Source organism: Cricetulus griseus (assembly GCF_003668045.3).
Source record: "Cricetulus griseus strain 17A/GY chromosome 1 unlocalized genomic scaffold, alternate assembly CriGri-PICRH-1.0 chr1_0, whole genome shotgun sequence".
Taxonomy (NCBI): domain Eukaryota; kingdom Metazoa; phylum Chordata; class Mammalia; order Rodentia; family Cricetidae; genus Cricetulus; species Cricetulus griseus.
The window spans coordinates 200428197-200452190 of NW_023276806.1; the positions used below are offsets into that span (position 1 = coordinate 200428197).

The 23994-nt window shown below is 36.4% G+C and overlaps 1 protein-coding gene across 1 annotated transcript in view; it reads left to right on the forward strand.

Moving 5' to 3' along the window:
- LOC113832815 (metabotropic glutamate receptor 8) overlaps positions 1-23994 on the forward strand; it is a 768119-nt gene that overhangs the window by 743032 nt on the left and 1093 nt on the right. The window lies entirely within an intron of this gene.

Sequence of the window (23994 nt, forward strand, 5' to 3'; positions counted from 1 at the left end):
GACATTATAGGTTTACTTTCTATCTTGTTCTGTAGTCTTATTTCTACTGACTGTATAAACCTGCAGTAACATAATGTTTACATGCTTTAAATGGTGCTTATAAATTGGTAGTCTTAGCAAATACACTATGTATTTGATATATACTAAAATCTAACATCAAATATATCTATATAAAGTGTTTTCTCTGTTATTATATGCACAGTATCATACGCATATTTGTGTCCTTGCCAGAATTACTGATATAAATTTTAAAATATTATTAGCATCACAATTTTCATATACATATTTCTAGACAGATGCAGTAAAAGCCTAAGTATTCTAAGTCAGTCTTCACTGTGGTGAACTAGTAATCTAAGGGTGGAGACATCTAATTCCCAAATAAAAATACAAACAATGCAGAATTGAGTATATAGTTCAGTGATGATGATGATGAGGCCTGATTTGCTTCATACTTCTAACAATACTCCTGCCTCAGTCTCCTGAATACTGAGCCACTACTCTCAACAATAGGTCTTTAAACAACCCCATTTCAGGTAAGTGCTATAAAAAAGTCAAAATTATAGCATTTTTAAAGACTACTTTTACCAGGTTTCTACATCATGAAAAAGAAATACCTCTTATGCCAAATTATGGTTGCTTCAAGCTCTTATAAGGCTAAGATGCAGCTGAACTAGTAACTTTTTTTCACTGACATTTTTACTCGATGGAATGACTGACACATAAATTATGGTTATTCAAACTTGGGCATAAGGCAGATATTCCCTTGAAAAATGAATAGAATAAGCTTGTCACTTTGAGGAAAATAACTAGCAGTATTTGTTTCCAATGGTTAAATTGGAGCTTTCATGGAGAAAAACAGGTTTTTGGAAGACTTATGCCATCACCGTGAGTTTGATAACTTTCTATTTGTTAAATAGTTTTCTGATTAGATTAATAGTTATATTAACAAATGTAATATTTGGAGTAGAGTGTAATGAAATATGCCAATAAGAAAGCTTATGTTGCCTAGTGAGTGAATACTTACCAGTTGATAAATGTATGATGTTATGAAATTATTGTGAATACATAGATGCCAAATTGAAAAATCCATTCAAAGTGCAAAGTGGACCAATAGCTGTTGATACAGTAGTATATGTAAAGGTCACCTGTATTGTTTTGGATTCTTCATCACATCTAACCTTTAAGAACTACAACAGTCAAATAACTTGGTAACATAAAAATATAATTATCGGGAAAGGTTATTAAAATACTTTTTCATTTCTCAAACTTATTATTTGTGTGAGGCTTAGTTTTCATAATAGCTTTAACTAAAAAAAACTTACACATTAACTCTAGAAGGAAATAAAAAAGGACCAATTATCTTTTATTGGCTAGAAATGAAAGAGCATTACAAAAATGAAACAAAAATGTCCACAATTTAATACTGCTTTGTTTTTAAAGATAATTTTGCAACATGTGCCTTTTGAAAATACAATGAATTTCTGTTTCTAAATGAATATTTTATGTAAATATCAAGAGGAGCAGCCCTTGTAAATAAAAACATTCATGTGTACGTAAACATCTGTAAAAAAGGCAAAGGACTTGAGGACTTAGAGGTTGTTGACTGATAATTTAGCACCTTTACTCTGACTTTTCTATAAAAGACAGTTCTGTTATTAACTTCTATTAAAAGAGAAGGTTTTTTTTGAGCTGGGCGTTGGTAGCATACTCCTTTAATCCCAGAACTCAGGAGGCAGAGACAGGCAGATCTCTCTGTGTTGGAGGCCAGCCTGGTCTCCAGAGCGAGTGCCAGGATAGCTACATAGTTCTGGCTTAAATTGATATGAGGAAATGTTCCTAGTCTTATTGTAACTTGTTATGCTGGGTTTTTTTATATATACATATATTTCTGGAGGAGGAGTAGGTCTGGTGACTGGGAAGACTTGATGGAGGGGAAACTGCTATCAGGATGTAATGTATGAGAGAAGGATGAAACAATTAAAAACTACTATGTTAAAGAACAATTGATGCCTTATCTAATTATTCTTTATCAATAAAGAATCAGGAGTAAGTCAGTTATTAGTGTCAGAACCTGAAAGATCAGAGAAGGAGTGAGCAGCTACCAGTGACTTCCTACCTCTTCCGATCCTTCTTCCAAAAGGGTAGAGATCTTTTCTCAGTCTGAGGTTACTACTTCCTGTCTCCTATCTGTCTACAGTCCTCTAAACCTCTATGGTTAATTTTGGTCAGCTGGTGGCTAGATCTGTCCTCTGACTCTAAGCAAGCTTTATTCCTCAAATACTACCATTCAGTTCACAAACCACAGTTACTGATATGGATATGAAGTACACATACCCTGGCCTGATGGTAGTCACACCTTAGACTTGTGCTGTCTACCTTGTTGCCAAAACCCTCTTGGTGCTCAATAAATAATGCAATAAAACATTAGTTCAAAGAATCAATGAGATAATCACTTCAAAGTCCCAAAGGAAAAACAGTATGATTTAAGAACAATTTTGATGTACCAACAAAAGATGAAGGTATCAGACAAATTCACTTTTTCCTTCCTTATAGTTGAAATCACAGTAAAAAGTGTGACAAAACAGTGCTAGAGAGATTGTTCAGTGGTTAAGAATACTAACAGTAGACCAAAGTTTAGTTCCCAGGACTATTATGGAAGCTCATAACTGTCTGACTCTAGTTCCAGGGGATCCAACACATTTTTCAGGTCTCTGTGTGTGCCTTCATTCATGTGCACACTCAAACATACAATTTAATTAACTAAATATTAAAAGTTTGATAAAAGCATCAAACAGTAATTCCATGCAAATGCAATTTTACTCAGTTTTCCAAAATGTGTTATCTAATATTTTTAATGCCACTTACATTTTTTACAAAGACTAACTTTAATGCCTTAACCTTTTAATGATTTTAAATGGTTATTAAAAAATCCAACTTCTGTGGGTTTCACCAGCCTGGTCCCAAGGCCCCCACACTCTATGGGGCCCCTGGTAGTGGATCAGTATTTATTCCTGGTGTAAGAAGGGACTTTCAGAGCCCATCCCATGTGGAGGGATGCTCTCTCAGCCTGGACACTTGTGGAAGGGCCTAGGCCCTGCCCAGGATGATATGATCAACTTTGGGGAACCCCATGGAGTGTTTTACCCTCCCTGGGAAGCAGAGAATGGGGGATGAGGTGGGGGGCTGGGGGGCTGGAGGAGGGGAGGGAGAGGGAGAAGGGATTGACATGTGAAGCAGCCTTGTTTCTAATTTGAACTAATAAAATATAATCTCTTGGGAAACAAAAAAAAAAATCTAACTTTATGAAAACTATATTGCCAAATTTTTAAGGAAACAAAAACCAGGTGGTTTTGAAATAAGATTTTTAGCGTCAATTAAAAAAAACCCACTGTGATAATATTAAAACAAGAAATAAATTTATTAAGATTTTAAAAATTTTGTTTGAATAGCCCCGAAATAGATACTTGAGTTCTATTGCTTCAAATGGCTAGTGTAGCTGTACAGAAGTTGACTGGGATGTGTAGATTGGGAAGATTGGGAAAGTATTTTAGTGATCACTTTAAAGTAGCAGGGTGATGTTTACTTGAGAGTTAATTAGAATACGCCATTTTTATTTCAAATAAGAAGAATAAGTACACTTTCATGCAAATGTGCTCATTGCCCTAGACTGACTGGCTTATCTGCACAGAAGAAACATTTTGACCACAGAAATGAAAAGCATTGATTTTCAATACTAATACTTAATGATATTGAATGCATGCTAAGAATTGCACAGACTTGTTGGAGTGTTTGCATCCCTGAATATCACTCCATCCCAGCTATTTTCCTTAGCCATGATGGAAGTCTATTTGTGTACTGTGTGAGTTCAGTTTGCACAGCTGTCCTTGCCAAGGGCTTCCCTGCAGTTGCTCCATCATTGGGGTAACCAGCTGTTACTTATTTAAAGCTTCCATCGTTTTGTATGACAGAGTAACTTAATTATGCCCTTCTTTAGAGATGTTAAATGAAATTATCTTCAAAACAAGTGCACTTCATTTAATATTTTTCTCCATCAAGTACTTGAACTGTGACATTTACATCATGAGCACTAAGTAACTAAATGCTTTATAAATTGAGGCTTTCAGATAAGGTAATTATTGTTGAGGCAGAGCACTATCCTCAAATATTGGTGATAAACACTGTGGTAGCCAATCCTCTTGTCTTGGCTATAAGGATTATGGAAAAATGAAAATTTGATAAAAATCTTAAATAAGTTGGAATTTGTAACACCTCCCCAATTTATTAGTATTATTTTCCAGATTTGGAATCTAGATATTCCAGTTGTTTTGATGAGTACTTCAGTAAATTATAAACTCTGTTCAATGAAATGGACAGGAAGAAGGAAAGTAAGGGGGGATGGAAGAGAAAAGGGAGGGAAGGAAAGGCAGACATGAGCAAAGAAAGAAGCAAAACAATTATAAAATGATACTAGGGGAATGACAACTTAGTTTGTGTTATGACAACATAGTTTTACTCTCTCTCTCTCTCTCTCTCTCTCTCTCTCTCTCTCTCTCTCTCTCTCTCACACACACACACACACACACACACACACACACACACACACACCCTGGATTGCATATTCATTGATATCTTACAGTGGATGTTGGTGTCAGAAAAGTTTGAAAACCAAAGATAACCCTGGATTCATATAAACATTTTAGGATGGTTAACAATTCCATCACTGAATATGATGTTACATGTATGTGGACATGTTATATACAGTCTTTAGTAAGTAAATTGAGGAACTTTCTGTCCACAATGGGCTGCGAGTTTGCCATGAAAAGTTGCTGCATGGTTTTCAAAAACTTGGTGACTGTTAGGGGCTCACAGGACTTTCACCCTTCATGTTATTATTTTAGCTCATCACATTTATTGATTTGTTTATGTAGAAACTATCCCTGCATGAGATGTAATTCCTACTTGATAGTGCATGATCCTCTTCATGTGCTGTTGCATTCTTTTCCAACAGCTCTATGACAGGTGATCAGCCTACATCTACAGGGCTACAGGGAAAAGGCCAGAGCCATGATCCAGGTGTCTCTACGAAAATTTGCATTCAACCTTAGAAAGTCTCTAGCCAGCTGTAAACTCTTTTAGTATGAAAAAAAGGTCAGCTATGATGAGATATAAATGTGTATATATGAATATATGTATTTATGAATATGTATTTATATATATATGTATTTGTCAGTGTTTATCTATATAGATACACATCTTTATGGATATGCATCTAAATAGATATACATCTAGCTAGCTAGCAGAGAGATAACACATGGATGTATAGATAGATGAGAGATAGAGATAAATGATAGATAAATAGATAGGTAGATAGATAGATGATAGATAGATAATAAATGAGTTCAATAGGGTACAGGAAAGACATGAGTGTATTACTATGTGTGGACAAAAATCTCATTGAATTCTGTAAAATGATGAAAATCATTTTTAATGCTTGTACCTTATAAGGTCATGATAGGTTTTGACAAAATGGCATTTGGAAGCTTATTTGTATTATGACCAAAATAATTTGGGGAAAATGGAACAGCTGGGAATATTGGTGAGAGCAGTAAACACATATAAGGTGTTGTCATTTAATAGGTGAAGGGTATGGAGTGTTTGTACCTGTGGGGTGTTGGCCTGAGATTTTTAACGAAGCTGAAATAATTATCACAGAAAACAGACTCCTGAAAGCTTGTGATTCTACAATTTTCTCTTCTCTTTTCCTGGTGAAACAGGAACTAGTTATCAGAAAAAAGTATGGAGAAAAGTGTGCACCGTGTTTTAAGGAAAGAGATGCGTATGACTCATATATATTTGAAGAGCAGGAGAATGAATTGACAGGTCAATGTAACAATATAGTAGATTGCCTGAGGCCAAACGGAACTTCTCATCAACCGTTAAAAATTATCTTAGAACAAAGTAGAGTTTTTGCTTTTTGGCATATACAGCCACAGAGGCGGCAGTGAGTTCCATGTAAATGAAGTTGGCATTCTATTCTCTAGACATAGGCAATGAATGACAAGGCAGAACAAAACCATGTGGGGTTGTCTCAAAGCCAAGCTTCGAATGACTGAGAGTGAAGTCTAAGGCTGATAAAGAGGGATTAGATAATTTGGGAAGGACTCATGAAGGATATTGCATAGCTCAGAGATAACCGAAAAATAGAAGAAATCAGATGTAAGGATGCTTGAAATTGAGACATTGGTCCTTATTCATTTGTTATTAAGAAGTAATGCGATGAGTGGTCTGATTAGTGCAAATGAGAAATTACACAATCTCAGAGGCCCAGGGTTTGGGTGGATCATTCGGGAATATGTTGATGTTAGCAAGAATAATGGAGAGACATCTAACCAGCTGCTGAGACTTCCAATATTATACAATATTACACTGTAGGTTCTTTTGTGGTTTTTGTTGTAGTTAATTAAAACAATTTCTTAGCATTAGTTTATGTCTCTTAGACTGTAGATAAGTACAAAGGGAGAACAGAGGACAACCTACAGTAGTCAGTTTTCTCTTTCAACCTTACATGTGTCAGGGATTGAACTCACATCTTCAGGCTTGGTGGTAAGTGGCTTTACCCAGTTAGCCATCTTGAAAGGCTACTTTTAGATTCTTCCTTTGGGTAAGAATGTGGAGTAGCTGCCTTGCTTTGCGCGGTTTACTTAACTCAACACTCTCTGCTTTTATCCATGTTACTGCAATCAATAGGGTTTCATTCTTTTGGGGACAATGGTACTCCTTTGAGTACAGGACATTGTATTCAGCTATTTATCCCTTGATAGATACTCACATTCATTCTTTATTGTGCCCCTCATGAATAAACTAAAATAAATATTATAGTTTCAGATCTATTGACTGGTTCAGAGGAAGGGTACATACTGTGATGCTAAAGAAGGTACCTTTGTAGTCCAAGTTGGACCCTTTTCTGTTCCTGGGTAAGTGGGGTTAACATTGGTATACATGCTTATTCATCTGAAAAGTTGAGACAAATACATTCCTCCCTCAAAGAATTGTATGTGAATTTATCCATAACGTGTGGCTGTATATAAAGTGGTTAAAGGACTGGTTACATAACAACCAATGATAAAATTGTTGATTATAATTGCATTTTTAGGAATTCTTCCTCTGGAATGCCATATCTTAGTTTTTGTTCCCAACTGTAAATCAGAATATTCTCTTTTGCTACTGTGGTTGGGGTTTCAGAATCCCTACCTGGATCATGTCCCAGGCCAGATGAAGTGGTCATTACCTCTAATTACTCTCTTGGCCTGGCTGTGTCTGTAACAACCTTTTTTTTTTGCCTCTGGTCAACATTTTGTCAAAGCAGGAAGTTGCAGAAAGCTAATATTTGACAGAAAAGCTAAAAGGTATTGATACTGAATAATATTAGCACCTAACAGTTGTGTGCTATTTCAGTACTTCCAAAACACTATTTTATTCAATATTCACAGCTAATCCTGTGAGTTTATCAGATCAGGAATAATCTTCTCTGTTTTACATATGAAGACCAAGACTCACAGGAGGTAATTTAATGGCCTAGAGTTACCATGTCAAAGGGAGGTAAAGTTAGGTGTTTAATCTTGTTTTCTGTTCTTTTATGTAGAATGGCTCAAAATACATTAATTTTTAGTCTCCAGAACATCTCCTGGCTGCATTTATATGTATTGTTCTAATAAATATCCCTTAAGCCAGTGACTTACAAGACTCACCAACATTGCCTGCTGCTGCTGAAGGACAGCTCACATCTGGAATAAACCATCTCCTGCCAAAAGTAACCAGCAAAGTCCCAACTATTCACCAATAGCCGAAACTTCTGGTCATATGCACTGAGGCTACCTTTGCTAATGTTCATTTTCTGAAACATATCACCATGAATTCTAATGTGAAGGGGAAGAGAAACAAGTTCTTCCAAATGGGATAAGCAGAAAATCTGATGGTCTGACAGATGATCATATTATAGAGAAAGGGGTACAGTTAAGTGTCGTAACATGATGTGAGCAGGATTAACTTTAACAATAGGATAGAGAAGGTCTTTACAGTAAATATGCAAAGAAAAAAATCAGCACTAGAAAAAGAAACATGACAATTTAGAATTTGGAGAAAGTTAACTAGGCAGAGGAATATTTACCAGGGATAATTTTACTTTACTTTTTAGATATTCAGAGATTGGGGATCTTCATTTGTAGTAGCAAAGAAGTTTTGTAGAGGCACTCCAACATATGACCAATTTGAGGGAATGATCTTAGAGAGAAAGATGTAAAGTAGGTGTTTGTTTTTGACAAAATCACTTCTTTCTGGAAGTGCCCAGTGATATCGACTTGTTTTTCGTATAAACTCCCTCTGGTCCTGTAGCCTACCTGGTATGTGAGAAATGGTCTTCCTTGAATATTTAATGGGAAATACAGTTTAGTACCCTTTATAAACAATACCCGAGTTCATTGAACCTAGGAATGGATTTAATGCCTAGCGATTATATTTGATAGACTTTGTTAGAACATGGAAATGCCGGGAGCCAGGTCAATCATCATAGTCCACCGTAGGGTGTTGTAACTTCATTTTTTTTTTCTGTCACAGCATTAAAAACCATTCCTCATCCTGATCTGTCACCCCCCCATTAGTCAGAAGGGTTGACTAATCATTTGTCTGATAAATACAAAGATGCAATTTAAGATGCATGCTCTGAATGTATAATATGTCCTTTCTCACTGAATATTCTTAGGTTCTGGGTAAGTGGCTACTTTCCTCCATGTGGTTATTAAGGAACTTCTGTTACTTCTATCCAATAGGATAGCCATTCTTAGTTACCAGGTTATCATAAGTAGAGAGGCAGCAAAATTGTGAAAATTTATACAGAAAGTTCATATATCCTTGCTTTCTAATAATAAACACTATAAACTTTTTATGACATTCATATTTTTTCCATTTTATTAACTGAGAAATTACTCTGCATTTGCAAATCACATCTAGTGAGAACATCCCCTGAGTAACAACCAAGCAGTCATTGGAATCATTTCTATACAATGGAAGGAAAAGCATCCAGTGTGTGCATATTGGGATTTCTATGGTGAATCTTTCTTCCCTGTTAACAATGCCTATCTTTTCTTGTTATTTTTTCCTTCATAAGTTACTATACTTTAAAGTTTTTGGTAAATATAGCAAAAATGGGGAAAAGTGTAAGGCTTAAAACAACTCATCCCATAACTTTAAAGAATTCATAATATTTTCTCTGTGGCAATTCAAAGTTTCTTTTGGTCTCAATTTGTCTGAAAACCAAAGTATTTCAAACATTAGTATTTCAAACATCTAGAACCTACTGTATCATTTTTTTTACCAATGGAATAACTTATTCATACACTTCTTTACCATACACCTGAGAGCACAGTTATATTAGTGCCATATAGATGACACTCCAGTCCCCAATCAGGTTACTCCTACAATTCTACTTGAAAATTAACATGTGGAATTAGAGGTATTTTATATATAATATCAAATATGATAATTATCTTTATACTGACCACAAATTTTCTTAAGTTATTTAGCTGAAATACAGAATGTTCACTGAAAATGCCTTCAGTGAAAACTTGACTAAATATTCTTGTGCTGTTGGTAATTACCATAAAAACTCCACAAACAAAAACATCTTTTAAATATAAAGTAATTAAAATGTTGCCACTATCATGTATAGAATAGTCATAATGGTGGCATATGGCTTACTTGGTAATAGCTGGTTTTATTGACTTATTATCTAGGAAAGCACGAGTGATATTCAATATTTGCTTTTTCATTATTAGAAAAGTACACATCCTTCTACAGTGAAAAGTAGTTACACTTAACCTCAACTTTCAAATACTTGTAACACATCACAAACAATTCATTAGAAAAGATCTGTGTGCATAGTGATTGACTGTTTTTCAATGACTTTGATGAGAAAAACTAATGGCTACCCCTTTTGTGTATTAACTTCTCACCCCTTGCAACAATATTCATATCACAAAGCCCATGAGTATAATAGTTTGTTTTTTGAATGCTGAAATTTAACAAAGATAAGTAGAAATAGTCATAAGTTTGTAGGTTAAGAGAAAGAGAGGTACTCAAAAGAAAGTAAGACACACACAATGATGTAAGTGTGGGATTTTAAAAGACAAGTCCAATAAAATAAGACTCACAAATGTGGGCATGGACTCTTTACTGGAAAACCATCTACAACATTTTATATTTATTTTAAGGAAAAAATATGACTTAAAGGAAAATATAATGCAATATAAATACTGCTTCATCTCAAAAAGCATACTGAATTAATCATGCTGTACAGAATTTATTGTATGAAAATGCACAGTATTTAAGTTGTAAACTATGGTGAGACTGAGGTTTAAAATGAGCTAAAGGACATCATCACTGGAAATGAGGAACTTTGTTAGTGACAACCTATGGCTCTTATGCACTCATATACAGAATTAATACATCCTTTGGAGTTGAAAGTAGTTGTTGATCAGAATGCGAACCTGAGCCACAAAAGAACAAAACCAAAAGATAACATGTACAGGGACAAGGATTAAAGAAGGTTTACAATTAAGATTATGATGGTTTAAATGCCAGGGTATTTGGGCCAATTTCAACAGAGGGGAGCAAAAAGGACCCCAGTTGTATCTCTTTCCTTGGTGGACACTAAGAAGTAGTAAAATAGCCGCCTTGGATGGTTGTAGAGGAAATATTCATGAGCACAAGATTTCTACAAATCCACTAGGTGGGGACAGAGAGAAGACACTGGAGATATCAAATGGTTCTTTGAAGAATCTCTAAGACAGATTTATAAGTGTACCTCTGGCAGTGGATCAATATTTATCCTTAGTATATGAATGGACTTTGGGAGCCCATTCCACATAGAGGGATACTCTCTTAGCCTAGAAAGGGGGAAGGTCTAGGCCCTGCTCCAAATTATATGGCAGACTTTAAATACTCCCTCATGGAAGACCTCACCCTCCCTGAGGAGCAGAAAGGGGATCAGATAGGGTGTTGATGAGGGCCAGGGGAGGAGGGAAGGGAGAAGGAACTGGGATTGACATGTAAAACAAGCTTGTTTCTAATTTAAAATAAAAAATCTGAAAATAAACAAGTGAGATGCTTTTACTAAACATGAAAACATTGCCTTAATAAATCACTGCATTTTCAATTTGGAAAACAAAACAAACAAAAAAAGAGCCAGATGAGGCTCGAGAAAATTCTAGTATGTTCTGGTCAATGTCTCCACAAATATCCGTGTCATTTGTAAATGCTTTGGTGACCAGAGTAGTAAACTACAGTGTTACTATAGAACCAACATGGATTCCCATGAAGGGAACACTTAATTGGATGGCCAATAGGTCATGCCATTTAAGCCTTGAACATCATATAAAGAAGCCTGGGTGGAATGAAAAGAATCACATGCAGCCAGGATATAGATGAAGCTAATAACATGCTGTGACTAGGAGGGAAAATGGAGAAGGTAGTTGAGCTCACTCTCCCACATTTAAATGCCTGAGAGTTGGGTTACTTCAGAGCCCTGAGAAGAGTCTTGGCAAATGTCTTGGTTCTTAGGACACAAGCCTTGTAATTTGAATGCTTTCAGAATAATTTGGAGGAAATGGTTCTGATATTTGGCTGAACTCTTGTGGCAAGGTGCATGGCAGAGTTTCCCACTGAAAACTCTACAGAAATCTCCTCTTTCCTTCTTATATGCAGCTACTTTGTGTTCCTAAGAATCTTTAAGTCTTTCTAGGTATTTCACAAGTACCCTCAACTGCTAAAGCTAGATAAGGGGTTTCAGCCTTTAGATTGGTGAATAACTAGACCCTCTTCACAGCATGGAGCACATAGTATATTGCTCAAGAACATGTGATTTAGGTGTTCCCTGTAACATGAGCAGTAGGAAATATATTCTGTAACTTTGACTAGTTGGGATATGGAACCCACCACATTTTAGGTTGTAATCCATGGGTGTTCACAACATTTTAACCATTTGAAATAGTTTTGACTTGTCTTGAGAGCTCCAGTGCTATTTTCCTTTTGGTGGTGAGTAAACAATATAGCTGTTGCTCTGATATGAGTGATATGGCTTTACTGACTCCAGGAGATCACCATTGTTGTGCCAGGTTTGCGGAGCCCAAGAGACCAATCCAAGGAGCAGTCACTTCTTATGCAAAAGCAAAAGGTTTCTTTTTATTGTTCAAGCTGGCCAGCTTGGATCTCACTCCATGGTGGGGAAATGAGATCCCAACCAGTCAAAAAGAGAAGTTTTTAAAGGAGAAGACCATAAGGTTGAAGGCCACAACCATGGTTACTAAGGTCATACAAAGTATAGAATAAAGCAGTAACTATATATTTTAAGCAAGATACATTTGAGTAAGATAAGACAGGGCATGGGGTTACAGAGTCATAGGGTCTGTCAGTTATCCCCTGGGCTGGGGATATTTACAACCTCATCGCCAGCAATTAGCAGACCAGAATGTTGACCCAAGTGGTAGAGGGTCACTTCCCCTTCTCTGAGAGCAGGGCTCAGTCCCCAACCATGACTTTCTTAGTCATTAGAAGTTCCCTTTTCAGGGCTTAAATTTATAAACTTTCATTAGTTTAATTTTTGGTCCTTCAACCATATATTTGGATAAACTTTTAATTCTCCTGGTTTTTTTTTTTTTTCAGAACTACTTTCCAGGCAGTGTCTGGTGTTGGCATCCAGCACAATATCAGACAGTTATCATAAGGTCTAAAGTTCTAGGTCTGAGGGTTTCCTCTTTAGAAACCTGGATACTTTTACTTTCATGCATTCATCTGTACATTCTAGAGTCCCTGTTCTTTGAAATAGGACTTCATACAGTGAGAGATAGTCCTCTATAGAATGACCTAGAAATGGTCACGTTGTGCTAGTCCTAGGATGCAGGTCCAGACATCTAAGAAAAGAGAAGGTGCTGTAGAGATGTGACCGAGTTATAGGAGATGTAATTCATCACAGTTCAGTACACAAGTGGAGTTATGAGTCTTTGGGGCTGAGTTGGACGTGGATAGCTATTTTATATTCCCTGCCTTTTCTGATAGAGCTTCACTTAAATCTTCCCAGCTCGAATAACCTTAGGATTAATCAAAGTTAGTAGACCAAACAATAAATATCTAGGCTCTCCAGAGAGGGTTTAGGAAAAGGGGGTCAGTGGCAGCTCTGCATTGTCAGAGTAATTAGTGCTTTCAGTACTCAGGAGAAGGGCACACTTCATGCTTTCCTTCCTTTCAAATAGCAGCAAGGCACTAGAGAGTATTAGAGGAAGGAGCCAGGAAAAGTCCTGCTGCCAGTCTGTTTTACAGCACTTGAAGCTTGAATTCCAAAAGGGACTCTGCACATTTGAAACTATTGTACCCTACAGATATAAGGACAAAACTCACAAGAAAACATTGGTGCAAATTTTTCAAAGGGCAAGAAATGAAAATGCAGCATATCATTTCTTTGAATTCACTTCAAGGTCTAAGAACAAAGTCAGGACACTTTCTCTTCAATTTCCATCCTGGACTACTTTAGGTCCACCCCTTATCACTGCAATTCCTAAGCAATTATGCATTTTTTCCTAGATGCATATAGTTAAAGGCATGAAGTTATGCATCATTTGCATATTAAATTCCAAAATCTAATTTTGTACCTGTATTTATAACTTCTTTCCTATTTATATGTTGATTAGTCATATATCACCACTTTTTTCTTTTATTGAAAATAGATTTTTTTTGTATAATATATCCTGATAAGGCTTTTCGCACTTATATTCCTCCTAATTACTCCCCACCTCTCCTCCTATCCAGATTGACTCCTGCTCGATAGCTCATTAAAAACAAACAAGCTTCTAAAGGACAATAATAAAATGAAATAAGATAAACTAAAACAAAGAAAAACATGCCAGAATAGTATGAATCAAACAAACCAAAAGAGCCCAAGAAAGGGCAAAGGAAATAGATAAAGACAGAGACCCATTTATTGGCATAACCAATAATTCCAAAAAACCATAAAACTGGAAGTTATATGTATGCAAAGGGCCTAGAGGGTAAACCAAAAAATAAATAAATAAAAATAGAAAAAATAAATAAAAAAGTCCAACACCACAATATGAGACATGACATCTCCAATGATGTCATTGAGTTCATTTTCTGTTAGCCGTCTACTGCTTTATATGCAACCTACCCTTAAGCATAGTTTGTTTCCCCATTGAGGCTCCCTTGGAGAAAATTAAATTTTCATTTTCAAATAGTTATCAATTAAAAATAGCATATGGTTAGGGATGGAGGCATGTGTCTGCTTCTTTCAACTCTAGGACCTCATCAGTGCTGACCCTTGCAGGTGCCAACTGTACCTGCTGCCTTGGTTTCTCTGATTTCTTATGTACTTGGTTCCTGTTGTACTTAGAAGGCCTTATTTCCTGGTTATTCTCCATCCCTTCTGGCTTCCATACTCTTTCTGTATCCTCTCCTACAAGGGTTTCGTGAGCTTGAGGGGAAGGATTTCATGGAGACACCCTACTTAGTGCTGAGTGTTCCATGGCCACTTACTCCCTCAACATTGTCTGGCAGTGGATCTCTGTACTTGTTCTCAGCTTGTACAAGGTGAAACTTTTCTGAAGATGGCTGAGCAAGGCCCTGATCTATGGGTCTAGCAGAATGTCATTAAGACTTAGTGCATTGCTACTTAAAAAAAATAAGCATTGTCTACCAGCCATTTTCACAATTCTCCATTACACTTGTACCCTATTTTTAAATTTGGTTATTTTCTTCTTCTTAATAACTAGATCTTTAGATGTTTATTTATTCTGGATATTAGCCATCTATTGGATGTATAGTTGGCAAAAACTTTCTCCATTCTGTAGGCTATGACTTTGTCTGAATGATCATGTCCTTTGTTTTTCAGTTTTCAGTTTTATGAGGTCCCTTTTATTAATTGTTGATATTAGTACATGCTGTAATGGTGTTCTATTCATAAAGTATGTTCGTGTGAAAAGAGTCTGTCAGGTTCAGGGTATCTGTTTTATATTGAGACCTTCAATCCACTTAGAGATGAGGTTTGTGTAGGGTGATAAGTATGGATCTATTTGAATTCCTATACATGAAGTCATCTAGGCTAACCAGCACCATTTGTTGAATATCCTGTCTTTTTTGCAGTGTATTTCTGGTTTCCTTATCAGAGATCAAGTGTCCATAAGTAGATAAATTTCTCTGGGTCTTTAATTTGATATAGTGACAAATGTATCTGTATTTTTGTCAATACCACCCTAATTTGTTTTTACTGTACCTCTGTAGTATAACTTGAAATTGGGGTGGTGATACCTTCCAGAGACAATCATGACTGTCTCTGGAAGCCATATGGCCCTGGGTTTCTTTTGGGTTCAGACTTTTAATTATTGCTTCTGTTTCTCCATGGGTTATAGTTTTGTTTAAAGTGCTTATCTAGCTTTAATTCCACTTTGGTAGGTGGTGTATATATATATGGAAAAATACCCATTTCTTTTAGATTTCCAATTTTTGTGGATACAGTTTTAACAATTATGCCTTTATGAATTTCCAGTTTTCCTCAGTGTCTACTGTTATGTCTACCTTTTCATCTCTAATTTTGTTAATTTGGACCCTCTCTCTGCTTTTAACTCAATTTTCATAAGGGCTTGTCAATCTTATTTATTTTCTCAAACAACCAACTCTTTGTTTCATTGATTATTTGTATTGTTTTTGTTTGTTTGTTTCAATTATTTGTATTGTTTTTATTTATTCCAATTGTAGGGATTTTAGCTCCAAATTTCTTTCTAGACACTATTACTTTTGGACATGATTTCTTTTCCTTCCTTCCTTCTTTCTTTCTTTCTTTCTTTCTTTCTTTCTTTCTTTCTTTCTGCCTGCCTGCCTTCCTTCCTTCCTTCCTTCCTCCCTTTCTTCCCTTTCTTTCTTTTGTTTTATAACTCGTAAGGCTGATGTTAGTTACTAGTAGAAGATCGCTCCAGGTTTGTTTTTTTTTTTTTTTAATGTAGCCATTTATTGCTATGAACTTAACTAATAGAATACATTCATTATGTACTACAAGTTTGAGTATGTTTTTTTCATTCAATACTAGGGAGACTTTAATTTCTTTTTGCTTTGATTTTCAATTTTTTACAGTCTTATTTTACATACCAATCCCTCTCCCTCCTGTCCTCACATTCACCCCACCTTCTCCCCACCCTACCCACTTCCACTCCTCAGACAGGGTAAGGCTTCCCATGGGGAATAATCAAAATCTGTCACATTATTTGGGGCAGCACCAAGGCCCTTCCCACTTTATCTAGTCTGAGCAAGGTATCTCTCCATAGGGAGTAGGCTCCAAAAAGTCAGTTCCTGCATCATGGATTAATACTGGCACCACTGCCAGGGGCTCCATAGACTTCCCAAGGTTCTCAACTGACACCCACATTCAGGGGGCCTAGTTTGGTCTTGTTCAGGTTCCCTAGCTTTTAGTCTGAGATCCCTCTTGCTTTTGTCAGCTGTTTATGTGGGTTTCCCCAATATTATCTTGACCCATTTGCTCATATTAGAACTCCTCCCTCTCTACAACTGGACTTCAGGAGTTTGGCACAGTGCTTAGTTGGGGATCTCTGCATCTGCTTCCATTAGTTACTGGATGAAGACTCTGTGATGGCAATTGAGGTAGTTGTCAATCTGATTATAAGGGAAGGACAGTTAATATTCCCTTTCCACTATTGCTTAGATTCTTAATTTGGGTAATCCTTGTAGATTCCTGGGAATTTTCCTAGTGCTAGGTTTCTCCTTAAACCCATAATGGCTCCCTCTATCAAGGTATGTCTTTCCTTGTTCTTCCTCTCTGTCCTATCCCCAATTTGACCTTCCCAACACCTTATAATCTCCTTATTTTTTTTACAGTTGAGTTGAGTAGTACTCCATTGTGTAAATGTAACACATTTTTTTTATCTATTCCTCAGTTGAGGAGCATCTAGGTTGCTTCCATGTTCTGACTATTACAAATAGTGCTGCTATGAACATAGTTGAACAGACGCCCTTGTGGTATGAGTATGTATCCCTTGGGTATATGCCCAAGAGTGGTATTTCTGGGTCTTGAGGTAGATTGATTCTCAATTTTCTGAGAAACTGCCATACTGATTTCCACAGCTGCTGTACAAGTTTGTACTCCCATCAAATCCCAAATACAAATAGTGGGAGACATCAACAGCCCACTCTCACCACTGGGCAGAACTACTAGTCAGAAACTTAACAGAGAAATAAAGGAACTAACAAAAGTTATGACTATATTGGGTTTAACAAACATCTATAGAACATTCCACCCAAACACAAAAATATAATTTTTCTTCTCAGCCCCTCATGGAACCTTTTCTGAAATTGACCACATACTCAGCAACAAAGCAAACCTAAAGAGATCCAAAAATATGGAATTATCCCTTGGATCTTATCAGATAACCATGGTTTAAAGTTAGAACTCAACAACAACACAAATTGTAGAAAGCCTACAAACCAATGGAATTTAAAAATGGAAGAAAAAAGAAATTAAAGACTTCCTAGAATTCAATGAAAATGAATGCACAACATACCCAAACTTAGAGGACACTTTGAATGCAGCGCTGTGATGAAAGTTCATAGCACTAATTGCCCACATAAAGAAGCCAAAAACTCTCACACTAGTGACGTAACAACACACCGGAAAGCAGTGAGTTCTTTCTAATTTATGTTTTGGCCCATTTTTCATTGAATAGTGAATTATTTGTTTCCAATATTTTGTTACCTTTCTGTGGTTTACATTGTTGATATCCAGCTTTAATCTGTGGTGCTAAGATAGGATGTAGAATATTATTTCAATTTTGGTACATCTATTGAGACTTGTTTTGTGTCTTAGTATGGGATCAATTTTGGAGAAAGATTTCTAAGATGCTGAGAAGAAGGAATATTCTTTTGTGTTTGGGTGAGATGTTCTATATCTATCTGTATGTCCATTTGGTTTATGATGTCAGTTAGCTCCAGCAAGTCCCTATTTTTTTTTGTCTGAATGATCTATCTGTTGGTGACAGTAGGTTATTAAAGGCTTTCAACACCAGTTGTGGGTGTCAATATGTGGTTTAAGCTATATAGTATTGTTTCTTTTATCAACTTGGTTGCTCTTCTGTTTGGTGGATAGGTGTTAAGAATTGTAATGCCCTCTTGGCAGATATTTCCTTTGCTGAGTTTGTAATTTCCTTCCCTTCCTCTTTTGATTAGTTTTGCTTTTAAGTGTATTTTGTCATGTTTTAAAATTGCTATAACAGGTTGCTTCTTCGGTCCATTTGCTTGGAATATGTTTTTCAATCCTTTTACCCTGAGGTGATGCCTATCTTGATCTGAAGATGTGTTCCTCAGATGCATCAGAATGATGATTCTGCTTTCAAATACATTCTTTTGGTCTGTGTCTTTTTTTATTGGGGGAAATGAGACAATTAATGTTGAGAGATGTCCAATGAACATTGTTGATTACTGTTATTTTGTTGCTATGCTGCTTGTGGTAGTGGTGGTGGTGATCTGTGTGTGTTTCTCCTCTTTCAATTTGTTAATCTGGAATTATTTATTTCTTGTGTGTTTTTTTGGGGGGTGTGACTTTCCTATTTGGTTGAAAAATTCCTACTATTGCCTTCTGTAGGGCTGGGTTTGTGCCTTGAGGTATTTCCTTCCTTCCTTCCTTCCTTCCTTCCTTCCTTCCTTCCTTCCTTCCTTCTTTCTTTCTTCCTTTGTCCACTTTATTTATTTATTGTGAAATAATATTTTCTGTTTTGGAATTTTTGTTTCTGCTTTTACATAATCTAATTTATGCCCAGTTTTTATGATGAGCTCACTGGCATTATAAAATGATTCATTGGTGGTTTGAGGACACTGGCAAGATGACTTAACAGTTATAAATACTTGTTACTTTTGCAGAGGACTTGGGTTCAGTCCCCAGGACCCACATGGTGGCTCACAAATATCTGTAAAGTCAGTTCCAGGGAACCCAGTGTTCTCTTCTGACTGCTATAGGCATCTCACACACATGCTATATATAAATACACACCCACATGCGCACACACACATACACAATAGACACACAAAAAACATAAAATAACTATGTAAAGTTTTTAAAATAATGCAGTGGAGATGGTAGTTTTATTATTTGAATTTCCTAAACCATTTGTGCTTTGAGTTGCATGTTTCATGTTTAAACTTTCAAAGTGATTTATTCATTTATATTTTTGTGTGTAGGTTTTTGTTTTCATGTATGTCTGTGAAACATGTATGTTTATGCCACTGACAGAAGATATTAGTTCCCTTAGAACTAGAGGTATAGACAACTGTGGGTCACCATGTGGGTGCTAGAAATCAAAAGCACATCCTCTGGAAGAAGAGCTAGTACTTTTAATGGCTGAGCAATCCCTCTGACTCCTGTAAGTAGACCTTTAAGTCTCTGAAATTAATTATAATCTCATAGTACACACCCTCATCCTAGCTAGGCTAGTATCTGCCTAGCTCTCATAACAACAGAGAATGTCTATTTCTCTCTCACAGATCCTTTATTTTCTTGGAACTTGGTATGCAGAATCCTGGCTCCCTTGATTTTCTTTGATGCCTATAGTCAGTTGCCAGCAACAGCAAAGCACAGAAGCTGTATGAGTCCTTTGTTACTCTTCTTATCTCTAAGATTGGCTCCCTCAATGCTTACTTGAAGTTTTCTATAGACTTTTCTTTAAAACCTTATAGTTTTATATGTGTGTGTATGTCTGATGTCCTCTTGATTTTGTCATCTTCTCTTTAAATTTTTTTCTATTTATAGATTTTGATGCTGTTTTTCATAATATGAAAATAATTTTTTGTTTCATGATTCTCAAATTATTTTCTAGATATTAGCTGCATATTTATCTGAGTTTGTGAATCCCAATTTAACTTCCTACTCTGTTGTCACCATCTTGTGTGCAGGATCGATGTTCTGGCAATCTGTCTTCTGATTGTAAAGAAGCCTCATTCTTAATGATTGGCAGTGGCAGCATGGTGTCTCTATGTTACTAGCCCCTCCTGGCATTGACTTCATGTTGCTAATGGTCATGGCCAGAAACACATAACGTTTTTGCCTCAGCTTCTGACTGCTGGATTTATAAGTGTGTACCTGCACACACACCTAAGGGATCCTTAACCTTCTCAAAAAACACCATTTCAACTCTTAGTCAAACTGATATTCTACTCATCATTTGATCATACATTTTTTTTTCTATAGCTGCTAAACACATTACCAATAGTTCAATGTTAAGGACTCAGAGTTTCTTCATGAATGAATCCAACAGTAAGCTGATAGTCTTTATTCGCAGTGCTGCACTGTTAGCCTTTGATTCGACACTCCATTTCACAAACATGCATCCTAATCCCAAAGAGGGTGTAATGAGAATCAGCAAATAATTCAGATCAAAGACATCTGTGTCTTCTCTAGTAAATTCACAGTGACATCTCTACCCTACTGACAGGTTCACAACACCCAGGGCAGTGATTTTTCCCAGAGTGAAAATCTAACATGATTCTTTGTATGTGCAGAACCCAGAATTTTACTCAAGCATAAAGAATATTTATTTTTCCTTTGCATTTATTTAGTCATTTTTGGGAGAGTCTATTTCACAGTTATATAGGTATGTTTGAGCACATGCATGTATGTATATACTCCCATACACACACACTTACAAATGTGTGTATAACAAATATAATCAAAGAAAAGAGGCTATCAATTCGAGAGTGGGGATTATTAGACAGATTCAAGAGAGGGTAGCTGGAACAGGTTGGGGGCAGAGAAAAGGGATTAGGTGGAGGCATATAATTTTATTTGAATTTAAAGCTTAAAAATAATTTAAAAAGAGAATATCTATTTTTCACTTGATTTTAGGCAAAAGGTCAAAAGAAATAGGAAGAATATTATTTTTTATAATCAAAGCCTTTAATTGGCATTTTTTGTGTGTATTAACATGAAACGGGGCTACAAATTTGAAACTGATTTGAGAGGGGGCAATGCCCACTATTTATGGTACAAGAAAGGAAGGAGGGTTACCATAAAGCTGCTTTGTTTATTGTTTCTCAGAATAGATTACCTTAGTTTCTAAGGGATTGAAAGAGTATCAGTTGAGATGTCAGCAACTATGAAAATCTTTATTCAGGTAGCTCTTTCAAGAAACAGAGTAAATGTTATCATAGAGAATTTGAATACCCTCCTGGGGGGATATCCTTCTGTATGCTGTGAATATGTGAATAAATGCTAATTGGCCAGTAGCCAGGCAGGAAATATAGGTGGGGCTACCAGACAAGAGGAATTCGGGGAAGAGGAAAGGCTGGGAGTAGTCACAAGAGAGAGAGAGAGAGAGAGAGAGAGAGAGAGAGAGAGAGAGAGAGAGAGAGAGAGAGAGAGATGCTATGTAGCTGCAGACAAGGTAAGATGCCTGGGCATTCTCCAGTAAGCCAAGATCATGTGGAGATACTTAGATTAATAGAAATGTGTTAACAATTAAGATAAAGCTAGCCAATAAGAAGCCTGAGCCATCTTACAAACAGTTTATAATTAATATATGCCTCTGTGTATTTATTTTGAGACGGAAGGGCAGCGGGACTGGGATGAACAGAAACTGTCAACACCCTCCCATCTTTCTTTAGGATTCTTGGTCATGACTTATTTTAAGAGATCTTGGATATGTGCAAATGATCTACTCAGAATAAACAGAAGGTTGTGATAGTTACTAGGAAAAGATGCCACCACTGTTTACCCCATTTTGGCTTCTCCTCTGTGGCTTTTCCAGAGACTGCTTGCATTCACTTCAGTGCATCTGACTGTTTCAGGTTCAAATAATGAAGGGCCTTGGAAGCTGAGGACATAGCAGGCCATCAGAGAATGTGAAGAAAAAGCAACTCCCCTTCCTTAGTCAAGGGATTTTGTGGGGAGGAGGCAGGATGAATTTCAATGAATAGAAAGGGAAAATTATTAATACCACATTACAATCAGTATTTCTTGATAAATTTATATAGTTTGGTATGAGCTAATATAATCTCTTCCTTTATCCAGTGACCCATCACACTAAGAAGTAAACGTTATTCTAGGTATGCATCTCTCAATATCAACAAATAAGTTGAGTTTGAAAAAAATGTTTTTCCTACTTCAAAGTTAGATTACGGTGATCTTTTCTAGTAGAACACAGTTATCTGTGCATCACTCCCCAAACTCCCGGGTTTGCACACCTATCTATGGATATTTCTCTTGTCACATATACCAGGAATGAGGCTTTGTTAGAACATTTGTAAATTCAAAATTCTATGGAGAGTAACTATTAGTTAGGATTTTGTGTCTATATTTTAAACAAAGATACATTATTTTATTAAATAACACCCTCTCTTAGGTAGGGTTTCTATTGCTGTGAAGAGACATGGTCACAGCAACTCTTATAAAAGAAAATATTTAATTGGTACTGGCTTATGTTTTCAGAGGTTTAATCCACTATTGTCATGGCAAGAACTATGGAAGCAAGCAGGCAGACATGATGCTGGAGAAGGAGTTGAGAATACTACATCTGGATCTGTAGGCACAGAAGGAGAGCCTACATGGGCTGGGTATAGCCTGAGCATCTGAGACCTCAAAGCACCCATGCTTTCCCCAACAATGACACACTTTCCCCAACAAGGTCATAGCTACTCTAACAAGGCCACACCTTCTAACACTGCTACTCCCTGTGATTCAAGCATTCAAACACCTGAATCTATGAGGGCCATACCTATTCAAACTACCACACAACATGTAAGTGTGGTTTTCTAGTTAATACATTAAAAGCCAGAGAGGAAAACCAGATCATACATTTGCCCAATCATTATGTATGGATGAGGCGTTTCTCATGCTAATAAACTACACACACACACACACACACACACACACACACACACACACACACACACACACACTTGTAGAGATGCTAGAATTAAAACTTAGACTTGCTGAGACATGTTCCCTTCCAGATTGTAGTCCATCATTGTGTGAAAGCCAATGCATGAACTTGAATCAGCTAGTCATATCCACAATCAATATTCAAGAGAAATTGTATGCAAGTACTACACTTGTGTGAAGCCCTGTCTTTGCACTGTCCAGTAGGTTGGTTCTACCCACATCAATTATCAACATAGACAATCCTCTATAGACATGTCAATAGGGCACTCTGATCTAGATGGACCCTCAGGGAGACTCTGATACAGTGATTATTCTAGATTGTTCCAAATTGACAAATAAAACTAAACACCAAGCACTATTTGTATTAATATTGTTTGTGTTAGGAAGGTTAAGTAATTATGATACATTTAAATATCTAGCCCATAAGTTTATGAGTTTCTATCATGTGAGAGTTATTTGAGCTCTTGATTCTCTTTACTTATTTTTAGTTTGAATGAACTTAACAGAGTCTGACTGAGGCAATCCTGATGATGATAAATTGATGTAGTTTTAGAGTATATGTGGATGTAGTTAGAATTTTGTCACATTCTTTGGTGCTTTCCCCCTTCTTTATGATATTTTTATTTATTCTTTGAAAATTTCAAACAAGTATAAAATGTATTTGATGTTATCCACCACCTACTTCTTCTGTAAGTTTCCACATACACCCTGTCACAAATATCTCCTTCCCAATTTCATGCTCCTTCATTTTCTAAACTTTTCATCAGAACAAAGAGAGTATATTAGTGACACATGGCAAGGAATCCACAGAGGGAAGGGATTTTCAGAATATGCTCCTGAGACCTCACTGCCAGAACAGATATCTGACTTCTGAAAGGAGGAAATATTTCTTGTTCTTAATTACATATTTATTATATTTTATGTGCATGTATGTCTTGAGTACATGTATGTCTGTGAATCACATGTGTTCATTTTGCCCATGGAAGTCAGTGAAGAGTATTGCA